This window comes from Delphinus delphis, chromosome 12, assembly GCF_949987515.2.
Source record: "Delphinus delphis chromosome 12, mDelDel1.2, whole genome shotgun sequence".
Classification (NCBI taxonomy): Eukaryota; Metazoa; Chordata; class Mammalia; order Artiodactyla; family Delphinidae; genus Delphinus; species Delphinus delphis.
In genome coordinates, this window is record NC_082694.2 from 46,926,315 (window position 1) to 46,950,084 (window position 23,770).

General features: G+C 35.9%; 1 long non-coding RNA gene across 1 annotated transcript in view; it reads left to right on the top strand.

Moving 5' to 3' along the window:
* Window positions 1-407: 407 nt before the first annotated feature.
* The window catches only part of LOC132435439 (uncharacterized), a 65,144-nt gene continuing 41,781 nt past the window's right edge, over window positions 408-23,770 (top strand). Inside the window, exon 1 of the long non-coding RNA XR_009521541.1 lies at window positions 408-592. This is a non-coding gene — a long non-coding RNA (uncharacterized lncRNA). The remainder of the gene's footprint in view (window positions 593-23,770) is intronic.

Genomic DNA, 23,770 nt, shown 5'->3' on the forward strand with positions numbered 1-23,770 from the left:
TATTTCAGCTAGAAATTATTAAGGATAGACTATGTGCCAGGTACAATATTTTGCATATATTGTCTCATTCAACCCTGACAACATGAGTTACAAACAGTGCCAATCAATTATCAATTGTCTCTCAGCAATAAATACACTTTCTATACTCTGCTCTGTAATGCTTGGAATCAGACACATTTTCAGACTCATCTTCCAAGGAAATTCTGGTTAGGTTTTGCCATTAGAAGGTACCAGAGGAAGACTGAAAGGTGGGAGAAGGAAGGGATGTCTTTGCTTTGCTGCTCCTATCAGCATCGGCTTAGCATCAGCACTTGTTCCCAGTCTCCAGCATTTGAATTGCAGCACTCCCACAATCAGCCTTAGCATCCTCTCTCAGAAGTCCTAGAGGGAGCAGTCATCCTGTGCCATCTCCTCAGTGTTCTGAGCACCAGCCCTGTCTGGATCCTCCTTCAAGTTTCTGAGGAATGTTTTCCAAATTTGCTTCAGGCCACTCAATAACAAAATAAACGATGCCTTACAGATCAAGTTGAAGCACCTCTTCCTTCTCTTCCCAATAGGATCTCCTGCTCTTCAGAGAAAGTTTTTCTATATGGTGAGTAGTTATCCTTTATTTGATAGCTGCCCTTTACATTTATTTTTTAATATTTTATCAAAAATTATCTACTTATATAAGATTTCATGAAAAATACATAGCATAGTATTTCGTGTTTTTACTTTACTTAAATAGCCCCTGTATCCATAATTTTCCTCAACATCATTTTTTAAACTATCATTGTTTATATATACATATTTAACTCATTTCTTTTATCTGTCATATGGAATTCTGTTATATGACTACAATGCTATTTATCCATTATTTTATTGTTATTTTTAGGTGGTTTTTACTCTCCAAATTCCTTCAGTAACTTGACTGAAGAAAAATAATTCACTTTTTTAAAACCAAAGTGGGCTTTAATTGGAAAATGTATTTTGTTCTTTTCTTTTGCTATGCAATCACTTTCTAGAAATGTTAAGAAACTGTCATAACCAAAAACTTACAAAATATTAAGCTTCCACTAAAGAAAAACATATGTTCCCCCAAAGAAGATCCATCTAAATAATGCCCTGAGATCTTTGTGGCATCTTAAAGTTATTAGCTCGGTTATAGCAGGGAAAGTGTTAAAATAAAAAAAGGAAAACTTCATCCCTGAAACAGACATGATCAACTGATTGCTTACAGTGTGTTTCCTAGGTTTAACAACATTTTACTTACCCACTAAAAGACAACTATTTAACAAAATCTTACCTCTACTAACTGCAAGGTACCTTCTGATACCCAATACTGCTCCTCTTTCCGGAGGGACTAATTACAAAATGGTTGTGTTTATGGAAGCTCACAAATAGCTTTCAACTTTGGTTAATTCCTATAAATTGGAGGTGGTAAATTTAAAAATCTAGTCAGAGCAAGTACACTTCCTTTCAGGTAGCTACTGATCTCAGTTTTCCTAGGACAATCCTGATTTCCCTGGACTTGGATTTTATAACAGTGACAAGACAAAAATAACCTAAACTGAAATAAAGGATGAAAATCTTGATTTACCACATATTTAGTCCCAGTATGGCAACATGCTGGCATATGTGCCTTTTGTTCTCTCTGCCATGGTGAAGGCCTACTTAACAGTTGACTACAGCACTATTCTCATAGATCTCAAATAAGGCTTTGCCTTATATTGTCTCATTCAATCCTGACAACATGAGTTACAAACAGTGCCAATCTAAATAAAGAACTATAAGTTTTTTATTTTAGCAAATTGATCATAAAATTAATCATTCAAACTAGGACATTTTGAGATTGAAAGAGAGTACCATTAATAACTGCACCAAGAAAATGCAAATGAAACATACATCTCAAATACATGGATATAGCTTAAAAATATTGAACAAACCTCTCTGTGATAGAACACGTTTACATTGTGTGCTAATTTAATTCAGCTACTCCTCACAACGCTATAATACATTATTAACATTATTTCCATTTTACAGATAAGAACACTGAAGATTAGAGTTGTTAGATCATTTGCTTAAAATCACACAGCTAGGAAATAGTGGGTTTGTGATGTAAATTCAATATTTCTCATTCTGGAGCCTACGTTTTAACTGCCACATTCTACTGTTTCTCAAGCTCTGAACCATATCTCATGACTGGTTAAATTGCCAGTCACCTCCAGAATTATTTCAGTGATTTTTACATGGCAACCACTCAGAAGCCTTTTTCCCTCCAGTTTAAAATGATGCCACCCTCCATGCAGCTTTGTAAGAATTACCGCAATTTCTTGAGTGAGGCAAATACAACAGCAACAAATGGAAAAAAGAGAGAATGTCAGCCTCTCCTCCAAAATGGCTCAATTTAAAAGTATATATTCACTCATTTACAATCCTCATTATTCATGGATTCCATATTTGCAAATTTGCCTATTTGCTAAAATTTACTTACAGTTCTAAAATCTATAGTTGGGGCATTTTTTGTGGTTATTTGTGGACATGCACAGATTGGTGAAAAATTTGTTGCCTGATGTAAAATTTCCCAGCTGAGGTCCAGTAAGGCAATGGCCTGCCTTCTTGTCTCAGCTCTCATACTGTAAACAAGTGCAGAATGGTATGTGGTAAGGCAAGGCTCTGAGTCAAAGATAGTACCATGGGGATTAGAGGTGTATTTAACCAATGTGATAGCAAAACACTATATATAAGGCATTAAAACAATGGCTTACATTTTACTCTGGTCTTTGTTTACTGTGTTTACTGCTCTATATCTTTTCAGCCTTTGATTTCTATCTTTTTCCTGTCATGAAGGTAGGTGGAATTCATAGCCATTTTGCAAGTTGCCCAGAACAACAAGATTTTATCAAAATGAAAACTTGGCAAATAGTCCGAGAGCTTCCCTCAAACCATGAAACATCCAAACCTGCGGGGGTTAAAAACGAAACTCTTGATCTAAACACATGTAGGTCTTTCTGTGCTCTTCAAGCAATACATTGCTAGGTAGCCCTAGGCATGGATGTTACCAGGCCTGAAAACACTCACACGCACACATGGAGCTATCAGCCATCCTAAATACTTTCCAGTTTGTAGGTCAATCCCTTCTGTCTCTCTAGATCATTAAGCAAGTCTAACACTTGGAACTCACTCCAAATTACAAAATCCACCTACCATAAGAGCAGAGCAGGTGCCAGGATCCAAAATAAGTATAAATTCCCAAATATCACCCAAAAGAATTTCTCAACAGTTTCTATTTTCATCCAAAAAGCTGGTATATACCACTGCTGCCATTGGAGAGGACAATTAAGAGTTTGCTAAATGAGGAAAAAATACCTCTACACATGCATAATTTAAAACCCTGGAATTAAGAGCATCTTTATCCAATTTTTTGGAAAGAAGGATTGCTCGAGCTAGACGATATTATTCACAGAGGTAGCAGGAGATGCTTCTGCTGTCTTCTTCCACAGCATGGCTTGCTTCCTGCCTAAGAGCAGTATATTAGTTTGACCATTTACTTTGTATATATTACTGAGTTATTTTCTGAACCACGATTCAGATATAAATCAAAACACTTGCACACTGGGTTTGAACTCAGACAGGAAGCCTTATATGTGTTTCTCCTTTTTCCTATCCATCACATTTAGCTGAATAATTTAAAGGTATGTTCCTCCCTGGGAAGTGCAGCAAAATATGGAGACTGGTTTTCCTTTAAAGGCACTTTGAATAAAATAGTTAATAGGTCTGAGAGTGGACAAGAGGTGTGTGATGTAGGAATTTTTTTTCCTTTTCCCATAGATTATAAGGAGTGACAATTATGGAAAAATCCAAATATTTTCACAACTATAGTCTCACCTATAGTAGCTACAATACTCTTATTTTTTGTAGTTTAAGTATTATAGATCAAAAAGATTGTGGCATTCTTCAAAAATCATAATAATATCGTTCCTTTTGCTCGTGATCATTACACAAGGAATGTAACTTAGTTATGAGACATTGGGCGAAGTCTTCTGGGTGGTCTGAGAAATTTTATTTACTCTTAAAAGGGATCCAAAGAAAAGATGGCCTCTCTTCCAGCTTTTCATGTAACTGTGTGAGGATGAAAGCCGTGGAATTGTGCACACATTTTATGACTAGGAGGGGACACTCTTAAGACAGAAAGCAACTATGAGAGGATGGCAAAGTAGAAAAATCAGGAGAATCTGAACCCTTGAGTGTGCTGCTAGACTCTCTTTTTGAATGTATTATATGGATTAATAAATTTTCATTTTGTCTTAATATATTTTTAGTAAGAGCTTCTAATAATTTTAGGATAGAACACCCTAAATAATATGTAGGTTAAGTAACATAGACCCATATCACATGTAATTTAGTGAACTCAAGATTCAAAGCCAGATTTTTCTGACTGTAAACCTTTATCTACTTTCATAATATAATTACTTCTGATCCCACCTTGGTGAGAAATAGCTGATTATTGAGAAAAGGCAAAACACACTGATATTAATTTTCTTACCAACATGAAAGAATACTGTTTAATTTTTTTAAAAAGTTAGATGTATCTATTTATGTGGTTACTATATAGGATATATTTATTTTGCTCAATATTCATTATAGGTAATGATGTCACTAAAATCATAATAATTAATTATAAGAGGTCTTAAAGATTTTCATTTAGCATTCACTTTCAATTTCAAACTCTAGGTCCTCAGTGCTTTTTTATAACTGTTTCTAGTTCTCAATTACAAGTTGTCTTAAGTTCTCTCTGCCTTAAGTACAAAGTTATCAGCGTCAATATCACCATTATCATTTTCCTATATCCTCTCATACTATCCTTTCCTAGATGAGTCCAGTAAAAAATGAAAATTCTCTTGGGAAAATTCCTTTGGCACTTAACTTCCTTTCATATATGATTCAATTCATATCCAACAATATCTTCTCCTTCAAATTCTATCTCCAGTCTCCTTTCTTCTTCAAGACATTGTTGGAATGATATCCCACCCCTAAGCAGCTCTCCATGCTTGGTTGCTACATAGTGCTCTGTCACAAATCACCTTCTCTACACACACTTTCCTGACCCTTCCAGTCTAGCAGGCACCATTCCTTATCATTCTGAGTGTAACTCTACACGTCTGAGGATTTGGTGTGCCCCATAGTCTCAGACAGGCAAATACTATTTAACATGCTTCTCATTATCTCTTACACTTTGTTAATGTTTATTATATACTTGATGGTGTGTGCATATGTGTGTGTGTATATATATGTTTTTATATGTATGTGTGTGTATATATATATTCCAGAAATCAAACAAAATCCATTATAAATACTGTACAGTACTTATACAGTATATGGTATGCCAGTAACTATTGTTCTAAGAGCTTTAATTAAATATATTAGTATTTAATCCTCAAAATAACCTGTATAGGATTAGGTAATTTTACTAACCCCATTTTTATAAAGAAATTTCCAAATTACCGAAAATCACACAACAAGGAATTGGTGGAGTTGGAAGGCAGGCGATCTGACTTCAGAATCCATGAAGCTACTATACTGTGCTTCCTTCCTGTGAACATTCATCAGTCACCCATATGGCTCACACTGCACTCATCCCAGATAGTTCATATTGCTTCCCTCACTTAGAATCTACATCTTTTAGAAAGGAATATACATCTAATAATTACTGGGCATTGTAGAAGACATGACTAGTTGCCATCAAAATGTATATTCCCTCTTCCTGAATGTGTGTCTATTCCTGGGAGGGAGTTATCTAGCAGGGATTGTATTTCTGGGGTGCTCCCTACATCCAGGTGAAGCCATGTTACTAGTTCTCATCAGTGGGCTGTGAGCAAAATTGATTTGTATCACTTTGGGGGCAAAAATTTTTAAGGAATTAATAGTCTTCTTTGTCCCGTGTTTTCTCTTCTACCAGCCAGATGTGGAAGAGTATAAGGCTCATTATATGGTCAAGTTAAATGATAAATGGATGATGGTTTTTTAATGGGTCCTTCATAGAGGGAAGTCATGAGCCACTGGGAATATTCACATCTGATTATTAAGTAAGTACCAAATAGTCATCTACGAAGTTTGAGTCTTCATTCAATTTTAAAGTCTGTTACAACAGCTGGCTTTTCTGTAACTAATGCAGGCATGTAATAGAGGCCAGAAATGACACATGCATTTTCTCAGATGATTCATACCGCATTCTTTGAGGCAAGTACTTTTATCTCTGTAAAAACTATGGTTCATTGAGACTGATCAACTTGTTGAAGGTTATACAATTCCAGAGTGTCTGACTCTGACAGTTATACAATGTTACTACAATATGGTGTCTATCGTACGCATCTTGTTTTTGAGCTTAAGCCCTACAGATCACAGTATTTTCTTTGCTGAAATATATTCACACTACTTTGAACAAGAGAACCTCTTAACAGACATCTATCCCCTCACTTCTTCCTGGCTAACAGAAGCATGATTGTATTGGTGCAGCCCCAGGTGATAGATTACACTTGACCTAAGCAAGTTAGGACAAAAGATTCCTCAGTTCCCACACTCTCCTGCTGTGCAAGTAGCAAAGATCATCTGGAGAGGTTCTGAGAAAGATTTCTTCCCTTGTGAAGGGAACAGAAGCAGATGATCCCCCTTTTTCTGCTTAAATATGGATAGGATGATGGGGGCTTCCCCACTCATTTTGTAACCATGAAAGAATAGCCAAAACCATTGCAGAGAGGAGTAAATCAACTTTATGTAATAGCTCACCTCTCAAAAACATCTTGTATGGCAAAAACTTCTGTATATGTGGATGAATTAGTGTGTTAGCTTTTCTGTTATTTAGAGCTGAAAATGATTCTAACCAAGGAAACTATCATTCCGAAATTATTTTTTTCAGTATAATCTTTATCAAAATATACCAACACCCCATAAGGATATATTATAGTTTTTATGACACTCTAAATGACTCTCAATACTGAAAAATTTTTAACTTACCCTATTTATATTTACCATAAAGCCATTATTTTTCTTTAGCATTATCTTCGTGGCAGGAGTTTGGTTTCTTAAATATAAGGAGTTTAACTTGTTAAATATGCATTTATTTTATTTGTGGCTTTTTGTGTAATGAGAGATTAGGGAAAAGTAGAATAGAGAATTTTGCAAGGTAGGAAACACCAAATACTTTAATATTTGATATTTGAAATAGTGAATCAGACAAGTTACAGAATTCAAAAGGAGCAATGGAGAAACGTTTCCTATTTATTAGCTTTTTTCTAAGTTTGGCTGCTTTATTTGTAGATGGTACTAATGACAGTACACAGCTCATTGATTGAGTTTCCAATCCCATGCGCAATGTCATGAATATTGACAGCCCTCAATAAATGAGAACTGCTGTTTTCATTATTATTATAATCATCTAATAATAATAATGGTTCTGAAATGTCAAAATATCTTTGGTAAAGACACTGCTGTGAATCACTGAAGTGACTTAGGAGGATAACTATGTTCTCTAATTTACTTTTTGTGAAAGATATACAGTAACTTTAAAATTAGCCATGGGATGCATTCATTTACTTGGCTGTCTTTCAACTTCAAAACTACCTTAAATTTCAAACTACACCTTAACTTCAATAAATGAGACAAAAACAATGTGCAACTTATGGCACTGAGCCAGTCATGTGAATGTTAAGCAACTTTCCTTCTACTCTCTCCCCAAAGTTATTTTGAAGTATGTAGCAACAATGCTGTTAGAAATTCCAGTGTAAGTTGGCAACTTTCAAAAGAAATTAGCGTCTATAGAGAATATTTATCCTTTGTAAAAACTACTTTTAATTCCATGCTTTATCCTGCTAGGTTAAGGGTTATACTAACCTCTACAGAGTACGAGAAAATTTAGATGCCCTAGTCTTTTTTTCAAATTACTCTTCCCTGCTTTTAAAATAATAGAATAAAATTGATCCTTTAAATGGATAAGACATTAGGTTAGAACTTGATAATATACTTTGAACTATTGGAAATAGACTCTGTCAAGTCATTTGATTTTGCCTCTATTGTAGTTTATTTTAATTTCAAGTATTTTAAATGCCCTGTCTACCAAATCAGGTAATTTTTGAACTTCAACATTTTTGTGGGACAACATTCCACTGTTTAGATATTAGGTTACTAAATGTAATATAGGAATAAGTTTATATCTAACACTGATTCAAAATTGTCTGTATAATGTAGTGTGCTGGGCATTAAGAAATCCAGCTTGAATACCAGATGCTGTCACTAAACTCACTGTGTGACATGTGGGAACCCCTCTTTCTTCTCGTCATCTTAATTTCCTCAAATATAAAGGCAAAAGAATTGGACTAGAACTCTATGGCTTCAGCATCTTTCAGCTATGAAATTATTTGTTGCAATGCTCATTATGGTCAGGGCTCTCATGTGATAATATAGGTCATATGAAAAAGTTTTACAATCCTTAAGAAAAAATAAAATGTCCCCATAAAAATATTAACAAAGGCTATGAATATGCAATTACCAAACAAGAAGCACGTGAAAAATACTCAGCCTCATTAGTAATCAGAGAAAGCAAATAAATAACAATAAAATAGGTTCTTACCCATCAGACTGTAAACAATTTAAATTTTGATAATATTAAGTTTTAGTGATACTAAAGGGACAGACATCTCTCACACATTGCTGATATTAGCTTAGCTACTTTGGAGGAGAATTTCGAAATAGCTTTCTAAAATTAAACTGCACATAGTACACCCCCTAGAAATTCCATTTAACTGTATTTTTACCAGAAAAAAACACTTTCCAACTCATAAGGAAACTTATTCAAGAGCACTCCTGAAGCATTATATGTAATCAAGATACATTTGTGGGAGAAAAACTGATGTTCATGAATAGAAGAATCATGTAATAAACGGTACTACACCTGTACTATGGAATACTATGTAGAAAAGAATGAAGTAAATTCACTGTGCTAATTTGTACAAATATGCAAGATCTGTTGTTCATTTAACATACAGAACGATATAAGTAGCATGATAGTATGTGTACTTGTGTGTGTGTGTGTGTGTGTGTGTGTGTGTGTGTATAAATAAATTTCAAAGGATCTAGAATATTCAGGACCAAATTAATGTTTCCCTCTAGGGAAACAGGGAGAGGACTGATGTTCATGGTAAAAGAGCCTTCTCTCTAGTGTGTATACTTTTTGTAAGTATAATATAATCATATATTAATCATGAAATTAAACATTACTGGAAAAGGAGGATTTAATTCTTTTACATTACCATGAATTTCATCAAAAATTTTGTCAATATCAATTTTTTCAAAAATAAATTGACCACAGATTTATGGCTATACTTCTGGACTCAATTTATTCTACTGATCTATACATCTCTCTTTACACCAGTACAACACTGTCTTGATTACCACATCTTCGTAATTCTGGTATACCTGCTATACAGCCTTTCAACTTTGTTTTATTATTATGTTACACATACATATTTTTCTAAAGTATTATGGTTAAATAGCTTTCCCCTTAATGTAAAGAAACAGCAAAGTCAACAAGGATAAACTCGTACTTTGTAGAACTACTTTCTCAGAAGACATAGGGAATATGCTGGTCTGTGGGACTTTTAGTGGGTGTCACGTTTATGTCTCCCTGATTTCATGAACTGGTTAAACAGAAATTTCAAAAGACTGTCCAGCAATGTCAACCAATCTTGGTATCTCTTGTTAATTATTTGAATTTTTTCTCTCTCTCCCTCCCTCCCTCCCTCCCTCTTATTCTCCCTCTTCTCAGTAGCTGGTCTCTTGTGAGTTTTTCCTAAATTACTTATATGAAAATACTTCAATATGCCATTTAGTTAATATTCATTCATAAAATAATGACAATCATAAGTCACATACATAAAACACTTTAAAATTTACAAAGCATTTTAAAATTTTATCCTATTTATCCTTATCATAGGCAGGCATCTGTTATTATAGTTATTTTATACATGACAAAACTGAGAATGATTGCATAAACAATTTGAATGACTTCAAACAAGAAGTATGTGACAGAAAGAACTCAAAAATAAGTTCTTGATTCCAATTCTAATTATTTTTTTATTGTGGACTTACTAATGGTGTAATATACATGAAAGTAGTTGGCAAACTGTAAACACCATAGAGATTTTTAGGTGGTTTTTATTGTTATTAACTTGATTATTGTTACGTGGAAGAAAGTTAATCTGTTAATACCAAACACATTCTTCTGTAGAAAACTGCATATGTAGAAAATTCTCCCTGAAGCAGGCTTTAGGAGATACCTACAATGAGACTGCTTTATTAGACAGGTAAAAGTGAGATAAAGGGAACAGGAGATAAAACCTTTAATTCATGGGTTATATATGAATTCGTATATAACAACCACATTAGAAACAATGGCCAGCTGGGCAAATTATGACCTCAAGCTATTTGGATGGAGCCAATGTTTCAAACTATCACCCTACAGGATGCAAAATATATTTAACCTACAGACTCCTGAGAGAACAGGGCACTTTATGCAATTGTACAAAAAACTACCAGCAAAACTAACATGTTTCCTTAAAGGCTTAAAAATACTTTTCGGGCTTCCTTGGTGGCGCAGTGGTTGAGAGTCCGCCTGCCGATGCAGGGGACGCGGGTTCGTGCCCCGGTCCGGGAGGATCCCACAGGCTCCGGAGCGGCTGGGCCCATGAGCCATGGCCGCTGAGCCTGCGCGTCCGGAGCCTGTGCTCCGCAACGAGAGAGGCCACAACAGTGAGAGGCCCGCGTACCGCCAAACAACAACAACAACAACAACAACTTTTCATTTCTACCATATAAAGGCTATACAAAATCAGTCCCAATACTGCCTATCTCTCCAAACACCTCTTTAAATATTCTCTTGCCAAGGATCCCCACGACCCAAAGAAAGTCAGTCTATCACTTATTTAGTTACCTGTTGTGCTTTTATCAATTTATTACCTCTCAGCTTCTAATCCATTTTTCATTGCCTGCTCTGTGATAACAGAGATGGGCCCTGTAAATATTTCTCCTTGGGCTCTGTAAATATTTCTCTATACACTTTTGATATGAACTAGTTTTTCACGTGTAAGAAGGAAAGAATAAACCTATTTTGTAGGATTATTATGATAAAATGATATCATCTATGGAAAGTGATCATTATTGTACTGAACACATTTTAAGTTCCCCACAATTGTTAGTTCACATTCATCCATCTCATCCAACTCTTAGCTACATAGATCCAGGTAAAGTTCATCTTCCACGTGAAAGTTTAAATTAAAATTGAATGCTCATGAAGGCCAGAATAAGATTCTATTGTTCAGGATTAAAGCACATTGACTACCACACCAATATGCTCAATAATACGTACTGAATTAATTGATCAGTGACATCTTCCATACTATTCAGGATGTCAGTGATTTATTCTTTTCTGTTATGGTTTAATATTAAGTGTATTAGTCATTTTTCTTTCCCTTGAGGTCAGGTAATAAGAATTCTTTTGTATCCTTATAATACCAGGCATAATGTGAGGGAAAAGCAATTACTCAAAAATTGCATATTGATTAAGTGTTAAATGATATTTCACAAATTCTAACATGTTTATTAGAAAAAATGTTGGATTTATTACAAAACTAAGCCTCTCTCTTTTCTGGACATGAGGTGTTACTTTTTGCTCTGCAAAGGTTGAACTGCAGTACAATTTTCTTTTCTAAGTTATCTTACTGTACCTCCTCCTGAACTTCTGACTTTAACTGTCACTCACTGTCAGAAGAGCTGTCTCTAGGCATGAACCAATCTTGAAGCTAAGGAAAAATGTGAGCTGAGTTGCACAGAGTAATGTGTCTCATTACTTCCAAAAGTAGTAAAAAAAAAAAAAAAAAAAAAAAAAAAAGCTTTTAATGGGCTCACCCTTCATGAGAAGGAGGATTCCCCCAAAAGAACAGTGTGTCTGAATTGCCAAGCCCATCCACCACTTCAATTTTCAGATGGCTGACCATACGAATGTACATAGTCACAAAGAAGAAAATGAGTTCTCTTCACGTTTGGAATAGAGCAGTGAAGAGCAAAGCATAGCTCCATAGCAAAGCATAAATCTGAATTTCCCGTAAGAGGGAAAAAATAACAGAAAAAGTTTTCAAGGATGACATGAAGAGAAAGAAAAATTAGCAAAGAATTTGGGAAAATGCCATTTTTAGAGTATACAGAGTACAATTACACATAGCCTCAATGACAGGGATTTTTAAGAATTGCCATCGAAAGCCTGAAATTGATAAACTATGTGTTAAATAGGCCTTTTTTTTTTTTTTTTTTTTTAGCCAAGCAAGGGAACACAGGGAGAAATAAGTTTATTCTTGAAGTGTAGATTAACGATAGCAAAGGAAATAAGGCACTGTGGCTAGAAGTCCTGGCTGAAATACACATGCCATAGTCCTTCTTTGTTCTCTTCCTTTTGGACATTACACAATTGATTCCCATTCCTTATTGAGATGCTGGTGCTAATCAACGCCATTGTCATTCCACTTGAATTCTGTCTATAAAACCAGCCATAGTTGCCTACTGTATTATAAAAACAAATCATGAGGCCACTTAACTTTTGGTTTGAAAATTTCATAATTCCTCTTATTGTGTTGAAAATCCCACAAAAACTTGGCTACATCTAGCCTGGTTGAGCTAAACTAAACCACGGTGTTCAGCTTCTCAGAATAAGAGAAATTAGGAGTTTCCCATCTTATTCCATTTTGAGTAAAATGAAGATACTGTGAACAGTTAGCCAGAAGCAGGGAGATTGATTACAGCCTTTTGTTGGTGAGAATGAAATTAGATTAGTCTCCATCTGAGAACTTGGACCCCCAACTCGGTAAGAGGTTGAAGGAAAGTCATAGAAGGCAAGCTGATTAGTATGTTTGTAATCTTGAGAAGCTGTCTTACACTTTACTTCACACCTCTTTTTATTGAGGAGTTGCCCCTTGCTGTGGATTTCCCTGTGTAAAGTGGAGATACTTTTGCTAATTTGCAACGTATCAAAAGAGAGCATTCAATTATCTAATGACAGATGAACTAGTGCAGAAAATTAAGAATCCATCACACTTTTTCTGCACATGGATGATCAATACTTTAATTCTCTCCTAATACTTGTTAGGGTAATCTGAAACATGGAATGCCCCCATAGGACAACGTGGAGGGATGAAATGAGACTCTCGTGGAGGAAAAAATAAGGATTTCCTAACTTCAGAAAAGCTCCAGTACCTGGATTAATATGCTATTCTAAACATCAAACTAAGTTAGTATTGAGTTCTTTAAAAAGTTTGCATTCAACTCCCAACAATCTATCTGCCTTCCTAATGCCTAGCCAGGTCTCCTTGAAGACCTGACACTGACTTTAAGTTCAACTGAGGACTTGATTTCCCTTGGCCTGCCATTCCTGTGACCCACTGCCATGGACATGCTGTACCCCCATAGGATAATGTGTTGAATTTATAGGCTACAAGTGCAGACTGTGACAAAGTTAGGAGTGAAAATAAGAAGTGGGGTGAAGAATACAGAAGTGTGGCAAAGGAAAATGTGAATACAGAAAAGGAAAAGAAAGAAGAAAATTAAGAAGTTTGTTATAAAACTTACGGCTACCAAAGGGCAAACTGGGGGGGGGAGGGATAAATTAGGAGTTTGTGATTAATATACACTTTACTATATATAAAATAGATAACCAACAAAGACCTACTATATAGCACAGGGAACTATATCCAGTATTTTGTAGCAAAAGGGAAAAGAATCTGAAAAAGAATATATATAGTCACCTGAAACAAATGCATTGTAAATCAACTATACTTCAGTTGAAATAAAGAAGGTTGGTATACAACAGCAAGAAAAAAATACTGTAATTTGGATGAGAATAATTTAGATTGAACCACAGACTTTCTGCTCCTTACTTTTTAGGCAATTTTAGAAAATCATTTAATCTCAATTTCCTCATGTATTATATAGAGATAATAACATCTGTCTGACCTACTTTCTAGGATTCTGTAAGAATCGAATGTGACAAAGTGGTAAAAGTGGCCTATGTCTTTTATAAAGCACCATAAACATTCATAGTCTAACTTTTAATCTTTATCCCATTCAAACTATCCTGAGGCTGGATTCCAATTCCACAATCTATGTGGGTCCAAAATTATGCTAATGAATACATACATAAATATACAAATGAATATGTGAATGTAAAAATAAAGAGGAGGCAATTTTATCAAGATATCCTAGGAGTATGCAGGACTACAGAGGGAGCTTGAGAAGAAAAGATAGCCCTAGAAGCTAAGCCATCATGAAGCCCTCCCTGGAAGGGACTCAATAAGTGAGTTTGAAGAATTCTTATTCACTTAGAAGGAGATATAAACTGAAAGACAGTGGTAGAACTTTTGAGTTTATTATTGTTTTTAATTTAAGTATAGCTGATTTACAATGTTGTCTTAGTCTCTGTTGTACAGCAAAGTGATTCAGTTATATATATATGCACACACACGCATGGCAGATTTTTTTTTTTTACTAATGTCTTTCATAAATTTTTATTTTCTACTGGAGTATAGTTAATTAACAATGTTGTGTTAGTTTCTGTTGTACAGTAAAGTGATTCAGTTATATATATATATACACACACACGTGTAAGATTTTTTTTTTTTTTTTTACTAAGTAATGTCTTGTGTAAAATTTTATTTTCTATTGGAGTATAGTTGATTAACAATGTTGTGCTAGTTTCAGGTGTAAAGCAAAGTGATTCAGTTATACATATACCAGTATTTATTCTTTTCAAATTTTTTTCCCACTTAGGTTGTTACAGAATACTGAGCAGACTTCCCTGTGCTAAACAGTAGGTCCTGGTTGGTTATCTGTTTTAAATATAGCAGTGTATACATGTCAATCCCAAACTCCCAGTCTATCCCTCCCAGCCACCCTTTTCACCTGGTAACCATAAGTTCGTTCTCTAAGTCTGTGTGTTCCTGTTTTGTAAATAAGTTCATTTGTATCTATTTTTTAGATTCTGCAAATGAGTGATATATTTGTCTTTCTCTGTCTGACTTACTCACTTAGTATGATAACCTCCAGGTCTGTTCATGTTGCTGCAAATGGCATTCTTTTTAATGGCTGTATATATGTATATACTGTATATACGTACCACATCTTTTTTATCTATTCATCTGTTGATGGACAGTTATGTTGCTTTGGTGTCTTGGCTATTGTAAACAGCCCTGCAATGAACACTGGGCTGCATGTAGCCATTCAAACCATGGTTTTCTCCAGGGAATGAGAATTACTGGATCATATGGTAGCTCTATTTTTACTTTTTTAAGGAACCTCCACCAAGAGTGCGGGAGGGTTTCCTTTTCTCCACATCCTCTCCAGCATTTGTTATTTATAGACTTTTGTTGATGGCCATTCTGACCGGTGTGAGGTGATATCTCACTGTAGTTTTGATTTGCACTTCTCTAATAATTAGAGAAGTTGAGCATCTTTTCATGTGCCTCTTGGCCATCTGTATGCCTTCTTTAGAGAAATGTCTATTTAGGTCTTCTGCCCATTTTTGGATTGGGTTGTTTTATTGATATTGAGCTGCATGAGCTGATTGTCTATTTTGGAGATTAATCATTTTTCAGTTGCTTTATTTGCAAATATTTTCTCCCATTCTGACAGTTGTCTTTTTGTCTTGTTTATGGTTCCTTTCTGGGGGAAAGCTTTTAAGTTTCATTAGGTCTCATTGGTTTATTTTTGTTTTTATTTCCATTTCTCTAGGAGGTGGATCAAAAAGGATCTTGCTGTGATTTATGTCATAGAGTGTTCTGCCTATGTTTTCCTCTAAGAGTTTGATAGTGTCTGGCCTTACATTTAGGTCTTTGATCCATTTTGTGTTTATTTTTGTGTATGGTGTTAGGGAGTGTTCTAATTTCATTCTTTTACATGTAGCTGTCCAGTTTTCCTAGCACCACTTATTGAAGAGGCTGTCTTTTCTCCATTGTATATTCTTGCCTCCTTTATCAAAGATAAGGTGATGATATGTGTGTGGGTTTATCTCTGGGCTTTCTGTCCTGTTCCACCGATCTATATTTCTGTTTTTGTGCCAGTCTCATACTATCTTGATTACTGTAGCTTTGTAGTATAGTCTGAGGTCAGGGAGCCTGATTCCTCCAGCCCTGTTTTTCTTTCTCAAGATTGCTTTGGCTATTCGGGGTCTTTTGTGTTTCCACACAAATTCTGCAATTTTTTGTTCTAGTTCTGTGAAAAATGCCAGTGGTAGTTTGATAGGGATTGCATTGAATCTGTAGACTGCTTTGGGTAGTACAGTCATTACCACAATGTTGACTCTTCCGATCTAAGAACATGGTAATTCTCTCCATCTGTTTATATCATCTTTAATTTCTTTCATCAGTGTCTTATAGTTTTCTGCATACAGGTGTTTGCCTCCTTAGGTAGGTTTACTCCTAGGTATATTATTCTTTTTGTTGCAGTGGTAAATGGGAATGTTTCCTTAATTTCACTGTCAGATTTTTCATCATTAGTGTATAGGAATGCAACAGACTTCTGTGCATTAATTTTATATCCTGCTACTTTACGAAATTAATTGATTAGCTCTAGTAGTTTTCTGGTAGCATCCTTAGGATTCTCTATGTATAGTATCATGTCATCTGCAAACACAGTGACAGCTTTATTTCTTCTGTTCCAATTTGGATTCCTTTTATTTCTTTTTCTTCTCTGATTGCTGTGGCTAAAACTTCCACAACTATGTTGAATAATAGTAGTGAGAGTGCACAACCTTGTGTTGTTCCTGATCTTAGTGGAAATGGTTTCAGTTTTTCAACATTGAGAACAATGGTCGCTGTGGGTTTGTCATATACAGCCTTTATTACATTGATGTAAGTTCCCTCTATGCCTACTTTCTGGGTTTTTTTTTTTTTTTATCATAAATAGGTGTTGAATTTTGTCAAAAGCTTTTTCTGCATCTATTGAGATGATCATTTGGTTTTTCTCCTTCAATTTCTTAATATGGTTTATCACATTGATTGATTTGCGTATATTGAAGAATCCTTGCATTCCTGGGATAAACCCCACTGGATCAGGGTGTATGATCCTTTAATGTGCTGTTGGATTCTGTTTGCTGGTATTTTGTTGAGGATTTTTGCTTCTATGTTCATCAGTGATATTGGTCTATAATTTTCTTTTTTTGTAGTATTTTTGTCTGGTTTTGGTATCAGGGTAATGGTGGCCTTGTAGAATGAGATTGGGAGTGTTCCTCCCTCTGCTATATTTTGGGAGAGTTTGAGAAGGATAGGTGTTAGCTCTTCTCTAAATATTCGATCGAATTCGCCTGTGAAGCCCTCAGGCCCCAGGCTTTTGTTTGTTGGAAAATTTTTAATCACAGTTTCAATTTCAGTGCTTTTGATTGGTCTGTTTATATTTCCTATTTCTTCCTGGTTTAGTCTTGGAAGCTGTGCTTTTCTAAGAATTTGTCCATTTCTTCCAGGTTGTCCATTTTATTGGCATTTAATTTCTTGTAGTAATCTCTCATGATCCTTTGTATTTCTTCAGTGTCAGTTGTTACATCTCCTTTTTCATTTGTAATTCTGTTGATCTGAGTCTTCTCCCTTTTTTCCTTGATGAGTCTGGCTAATGGTTTATCAATTTTATCTTCTCAAAGAAAGAAGTTTTAATTTTATTGATCTTTTCTATCATTTCTTTTTCATTTATTTCTGATCTGATCTTTATGATTTCTCTCCTTCTGCTAACTTTGGGGTTTTTTGTTCTTCTTCCTCTAATTGCTTTAGTGTAAGTTTAGGTTGTTTATTTGAGATGTTCCTTGTTTCTTGAGGTAGGATTGTATTGCTATAAACTTCCCTCTTAAAACTGCTTTTGCTGCATCCCATAGGTTTTGGGTCGTCGTGGCTCCATTGTTATTTGTTTCTAGGTATTTTTTGATTTCCTCTTTGATTTCTTCAGTGATCTCTTGCTTATTTAGTTGTGTGTTGTTTAGTCTCCATGTGTTTGTACTTTTTACAGGTTTGCTTCCTGTAATTGATATCTAGTCTCATAGACTTGTGGTTGGAAAAGACATTTGATACCATTTCAACTTCTTAAATTTACCAAGGCTTGATTTGTGACCCAGGATATGATCTATCCTGGAGAATGTACATGAGCACACGAGAAGAAAGTGTATTCTATTGTTTTTGGATGGAATGTCCTATAAATATCAATTAAATCCATCTTGTTTAATGTGTCATTTAAAGCTTGTGTTTCCTTATTAATTTTTTGTCTGGATGATCTGTCCATTGTTGAAAGTGGGGTGTTAAAGACCCGTACTATGATTGTGTTTCTGTCAATTTCCTCTTTTATGGGTGTTAGCATTTGCCTTATGTATTGAGGTTCTCCTATGTTGGGTGCATAAATATTTACAATTGTTATATCTTCTTTTTGGATTGATCCCTTGATCATGTAGTGTCCTTCTTTGTCTCTTGTAATTGATCCCTTGATTATGTAGTGTCCTTCTTTGTCTCTTGTAATAGAGGCATCTATTTGAAATATCTTTTTCCATCCTCTTTCAGTTTGTATTTGTCCCTAGGTCTGAAGTGGATCTCTTGTAGACAGCATATATACGGGTCTCATTTTTTTATCCATTCAGCCAGTTCATGTCTTTGGGTTGGAGCATTTAGTCCATTTACATTTAAGGTAGTTATCAATATGTATGCTCCTATTAGCATTTTCTTAATTTTTTGGGTTTGTTATTGTAGGTCTTTTCCTTCTCTTGTGTTTCCTGCCCAGAGATGTTCCTTTAGCATTTGTTGTAAATCTGGTTTGGTGGTGTTGAATTCTCTTAACTTTTGCTTGTCTGTTAAAGTTTTAATTTCTCCATTGAATATGAATGAGATAATTGCTGGTTTGAGTAATCTTGGTTGTAGGTTTTTCTCTTTCATCACTTTAAATATGTCCTGCCACTCCCTTCTGGCTTGCAGAGTTTCTGCTGAAAGGTCAGCTGTTAACCTTATGGGGATTCCTTTGTATGTTATTTGTTGCTTTTCCTTTGCTGCTGTTAATATTTTTTCTTTGTATTTAATTTTTGCTAGTTTGATTAATATGTGTCTTGGCATGTTTTTCCTTGGATTTATCCTGTATGGGACTCTTTGTGCTTCCTGCACTTGATTATTTCCTTTCCCATACTAGGGAAGTTTTCAAGTATAATCTTTTCAAATATTTTCTCATTCCCTTTCTTTTTCTCTTCTTCTTCTGGGACCCCTATAATTCAAATGGTGGTGGGTTTAATATTGTCCCAGAGATCTCTGAGATTGTCCTCAATTCTTTTCTTTTTTCTTTATTCTGCTCTGCAGTAGTTAGTTCCATTATTTTATCTTCCAGGTCACTTGTCCATTCTTTTGCCTCAGTTATTCCACTGATTCCTTGTAGAGAATTTTTTATTCAATTACTGCATTGTTCATCATTGTTTCTTTGCTCTTTAGTTCTTCTAGGTTCTTGTTAAAAGTTTCTTGTATTTTCTCCATTCTATTTCTAAGATTTTGGATCATCTTTACTATCATTACTCTGAATTCTTTTTCAGGTAGACTGCCTATTTCTTCTTCATTTGTTTCGTCTGGTGGGTTTTTACCTTGCTCCTTCATCTGCTGTGTATTCTCTGTCTTCTCATTTTTGTGTAACTTACTGTGTTTGGGGTCTCCTTTTTGCAGGCTGCAGGTTCGTAGTTCCCATTGTTTTTGGTATCTTCCCCCGTGGGTAAGGTTGGTTCGGTGGGTTGTGGAGACTTCCTGGTGGAGGAGACTGATGCCTGTGTTCTTGTGGATGAGGCTGGATCTTGTCTTTCTGGTGGGCAGGACCATGTCCAGTGGTGTGTTTTGGGGTGTCTGTGAACTTATTATGATTTCAGGCAGCCTCTCTGCTAATGTGTGGGTCTGTATTCCTGCCTTCCTAGTTGTTTGGCATAGGGTGTACAGCATCGTAGCTTGCTGGTCACTGAGTGGAGCTGGGTCTTAGCATTGAGATGGAGATCTCTGGGAGAGCGTTCGCTGTTTGATATTATGTGGAGCTGGGACGTCTCTGGTGGAGCAATGTCCTGAACTTGGCTCTCCCACCTCAGAGGCTCAGGCCTGATGCCCGGCTGGAGCACTATGACCCTTTTGGGAAGGGTCTTCTGCCAGCATTCAGTAGGTGTTCTGTAGGAGTGGTTCCACATGTAGATGTATTTTTGATGTATTTGTGGAGAGAAAGGTGATCTCCACATCTGACTCCTCCACCATCTTGAAGGTCCCCCGGTTAGGAGTTTTTAAATTACAGTTTCAATTTCATTACTTGTGACTTATCTGCTCATATTTTCTATTTCTTCCTGGTTCTGTCTTGGAAAGTTGTAGCTTTCTAAGAATTTGTCCATTTCCTCTAGCTTGTCCATTTTATTGGCATATAGTTGCTTGTAGTAGTCTCTTATGATCCTTTGTATTTCTGTGGTGTCCATTGTAACTTCTCCTATTATATTTCTAGTTTTATTGATTTGAGCCCTCTCTTTTTTTTCTTGATGAGTCTGGCTAAAGGTTTTTCAATTTTTTTATCTTTTCAAAGAACCAGCTTTTAGTTTCATTGATATTTCCTATTGTTTTCTTCATCTCTATTTCATTTCTTTCTGCTCTGATGTTTATTATTTCTTTCTTTCTACTAACTTTGGCTTTTTTTGTTCTTTATTCTCTCATTGCTTTAGGTGTAAGGTTAGGTTATTTGTGATTTTTCCTATTTCCTGAGGTAAGATTGTATTGCTGTAAACTTCCCTTTTAAAAATGTTTTTTTCTGCATCACATAGGTTTATGGTCATCGTGTTTTCATTTTCATTTGTCTCTAAGTATATTTTGATTTCCTCTTTGATTTCTTCAATGATCCATTGGATGTTTAGTAGCATAATGTTTAGCCTCCATGTTTTTATGTTTTTTACAGTTTTTTTTCTTGTGGTTGATTTCTAATCTCATAGCGTTGTGGTCAGAAAAGATGCTTGATATGATTCCAATTTTCTTAAATATACTGAGGCTTGCTTTGTGGCCCAGCATGTGATCAATCATGGAGAATGTTCCATGGGCACTTGAGAAGAATTTATATTCTGCTGGGAATGCTCTGTAAATATCAATTAAGTACATTTGATCTAATGTATCATTTCAGGTCTGTGTTTCCTTATTGATTTCCTGTCTGGATGATCTGTCTATGGGTGAAAGTGGGGTGTTAAAGTCCCCTACTATGATTGTGTTTCTGTCAATTTCCCCTTTTATGGCTGTTAGCATTTGCCTTATGTATTGAGGTGCTCCTATGTTGGGTGTATAAACATTTACAATTGTTATATCTTCTTCTTGGATTGATCCCTTGATCATTATGTAGTATCATTCTTTGTCTCTTGTAACAGTCTTTATTTTAAAGTCTATTTTGTCTGATATGAGAATAGTTACTCCAGCTTTCTTTTGATTTCCATTCACATGGAATATCTTTTTCCATCCCCTCATTTTCAGTCTATATGTGTCCCTTGGTCTGAAGTGGGTCTCTGGCAGACAGCATATATACGGGTCTTGTTTTGGTATCCATTCAGCCAGTCTATGTCTGTTGGTAGGGCATTTAATCCGTTTATGTTTAAGGTTATTATCGATATTTATTTCTTATTGCCATTTTGTTAATTGTTTTGGATTTAGTTTTGTACATCCGTTTTCTTCCCTTCCTCTTATGTTCTCCTCTCTTTTGATTTGATGACTGACTCTAATGTTGTGTTTGGATTCCCCTTTCTTTTTTGTGTGAATCTACCGTAGATTTTTGATTTGCAGTTACCATGAGGTTTTGATATAGTATTCTATATGTAAACAAGATTGTTTTAAGTTGCTGGTCTTTTAATTTCAAATACATTTCCAATATCCTGCATTTGTGCTCTCCTCTTCTCATGCTTGCTGGTTTTGATATCATATTTGTGTGTGGATGATTTACTACCTTTACTGTATGTTTGCATTTACTGGAGAGTTTTTCCATTTGTAATTTTCTTGTTTCTAGTTGTGACCTTTTCTTTTCCGCCTAGAGAAGTTCCTTTAGCATTTGTTGCAAAGCTGGTCTGGTGGTGCTGAATTCTCTTACCTTATGCTTGTCTGCAAAGCTTTTGGTTTCTTTGTTGAATCTGAATGTGAGCCTTGATGGGTAGATGCTTCTTGATTGTAGTTTCTTCCCTTTCATCACTTTAAATATATGGTGCCACTCCCATCTGGCCTGCAGAATTTCTGCTGAGAAATCAGCTTCTAACCTCATGGGAATTCCCTTTTATGTTGTTTCTTTTCCCTTGTTGCTTTTAATATTTTTTCTTTGTCTTTAACTTTTGTCAATTTGATTACTATGTGTCTTGGCATGTTCTTCTTTGGGTTTATCCTGCCTGGGACTCTCTGAACTTTCCGAACTTGGGTGACTCTTTCCTTTCCCATGTCAGGGAAGTTTTCAGTTATTATCTCTTCAAATATTTTCTCACGTCCTTTCTCTCTTCTCCTTCTGGCACCCCTCTAATATGAATGTTGATGTGTTTAATGTTGTCCCATAAGTCTCTGAGACTGTCCTCATTTCTCTTCATATTTTTTTTCTTTATTCTGTTCCATGGCAGTGGTTTCCACCATTCTGTCTTCCAGCTCACTTATCCATTCTTCTCACTGACTTATTCTGCTATTGTTTCTTTCTAGTACATTTTTTATTTTAGTTATTGTATTGTTCATCTCTGTTTATTTGTACTTTAGTTCTTCTAGGTCTTTGTAAAACAACTCTTGTATCTTCTTGATCTGTGCTTCCATTCTTTTTCTGAATTCTTGGATCATCTTCACTATCATTACTCTGAATTCTTTTTCTGGTAGATTGCCTATCTCCATTTCACTTAGTTCTTCTTCTGGGGTTTTATCTTGTTCCTTCATCTGGAACCTATTCCTCTGCCATCTCATTTTGTCTAAATTTCTCTGATTGCGGTTTCTGTTCTGCAGGCTGCAAGGTTGTAATTTTTCTTGTTTCTGCTGTCTGCTCCCTGATGGATGAGACTGTCTAAGAGGCTTGTGCAGGCTTCCTGGTGGGAGGGACTGGGTCCTGGTCACTGGTGGGTGGAGCTGGGCCTTGCCCCTCTTTTGGGCAGGGCTGTGCCAAGGGGCGTGTCTAGAGGGCTGTGGGCTCAGGAAGACTTTAAGCAGCCTGTCTGTTAATGGGTATGGCTGTGTTCCCACCCTGTTGGTTGTTTGGTCTGAGGCATCCCAGCACTGGGGCCTGCAGGCTGTTGAGTGGGGCCAGGCCTTGGTAAGAAAACAGCAGCCTCTAGGAGGGCTCACGTCAGTGAGTACTCCCCAGAACTGTTGCCACCAGTGTCTTTGTCCCCACAATGAGCCCTGCAACTCTGCAGGAGATCCTCCAATACTATCAGGTAGGTCTGGCCCAGTCTCTTATGAGGTCACCACTTTTTTCCCTGGGTTCTGGTACTCAGGAGATCTTATGTGCCCCCTCTAAGAGTGGAGTTTCTGTTTCCCCCAGTCCTGTGGAATTTCTGTGATCAAACCCTGCTGGCCTTCAAAGCCAGATTTTCTGGGGGCTCCGCCTCCCATTGCCAGACTCCCAGGCTGGGAAGCCTGATGTGGTGCTGAGAACTTTCACTCCTGTGGGAGAACCTCTGTGGTATAATTATTTTCCAGTTTCTGGGTTGCCCACCTAGCAGGTATGGAATTTGTTTTTATCG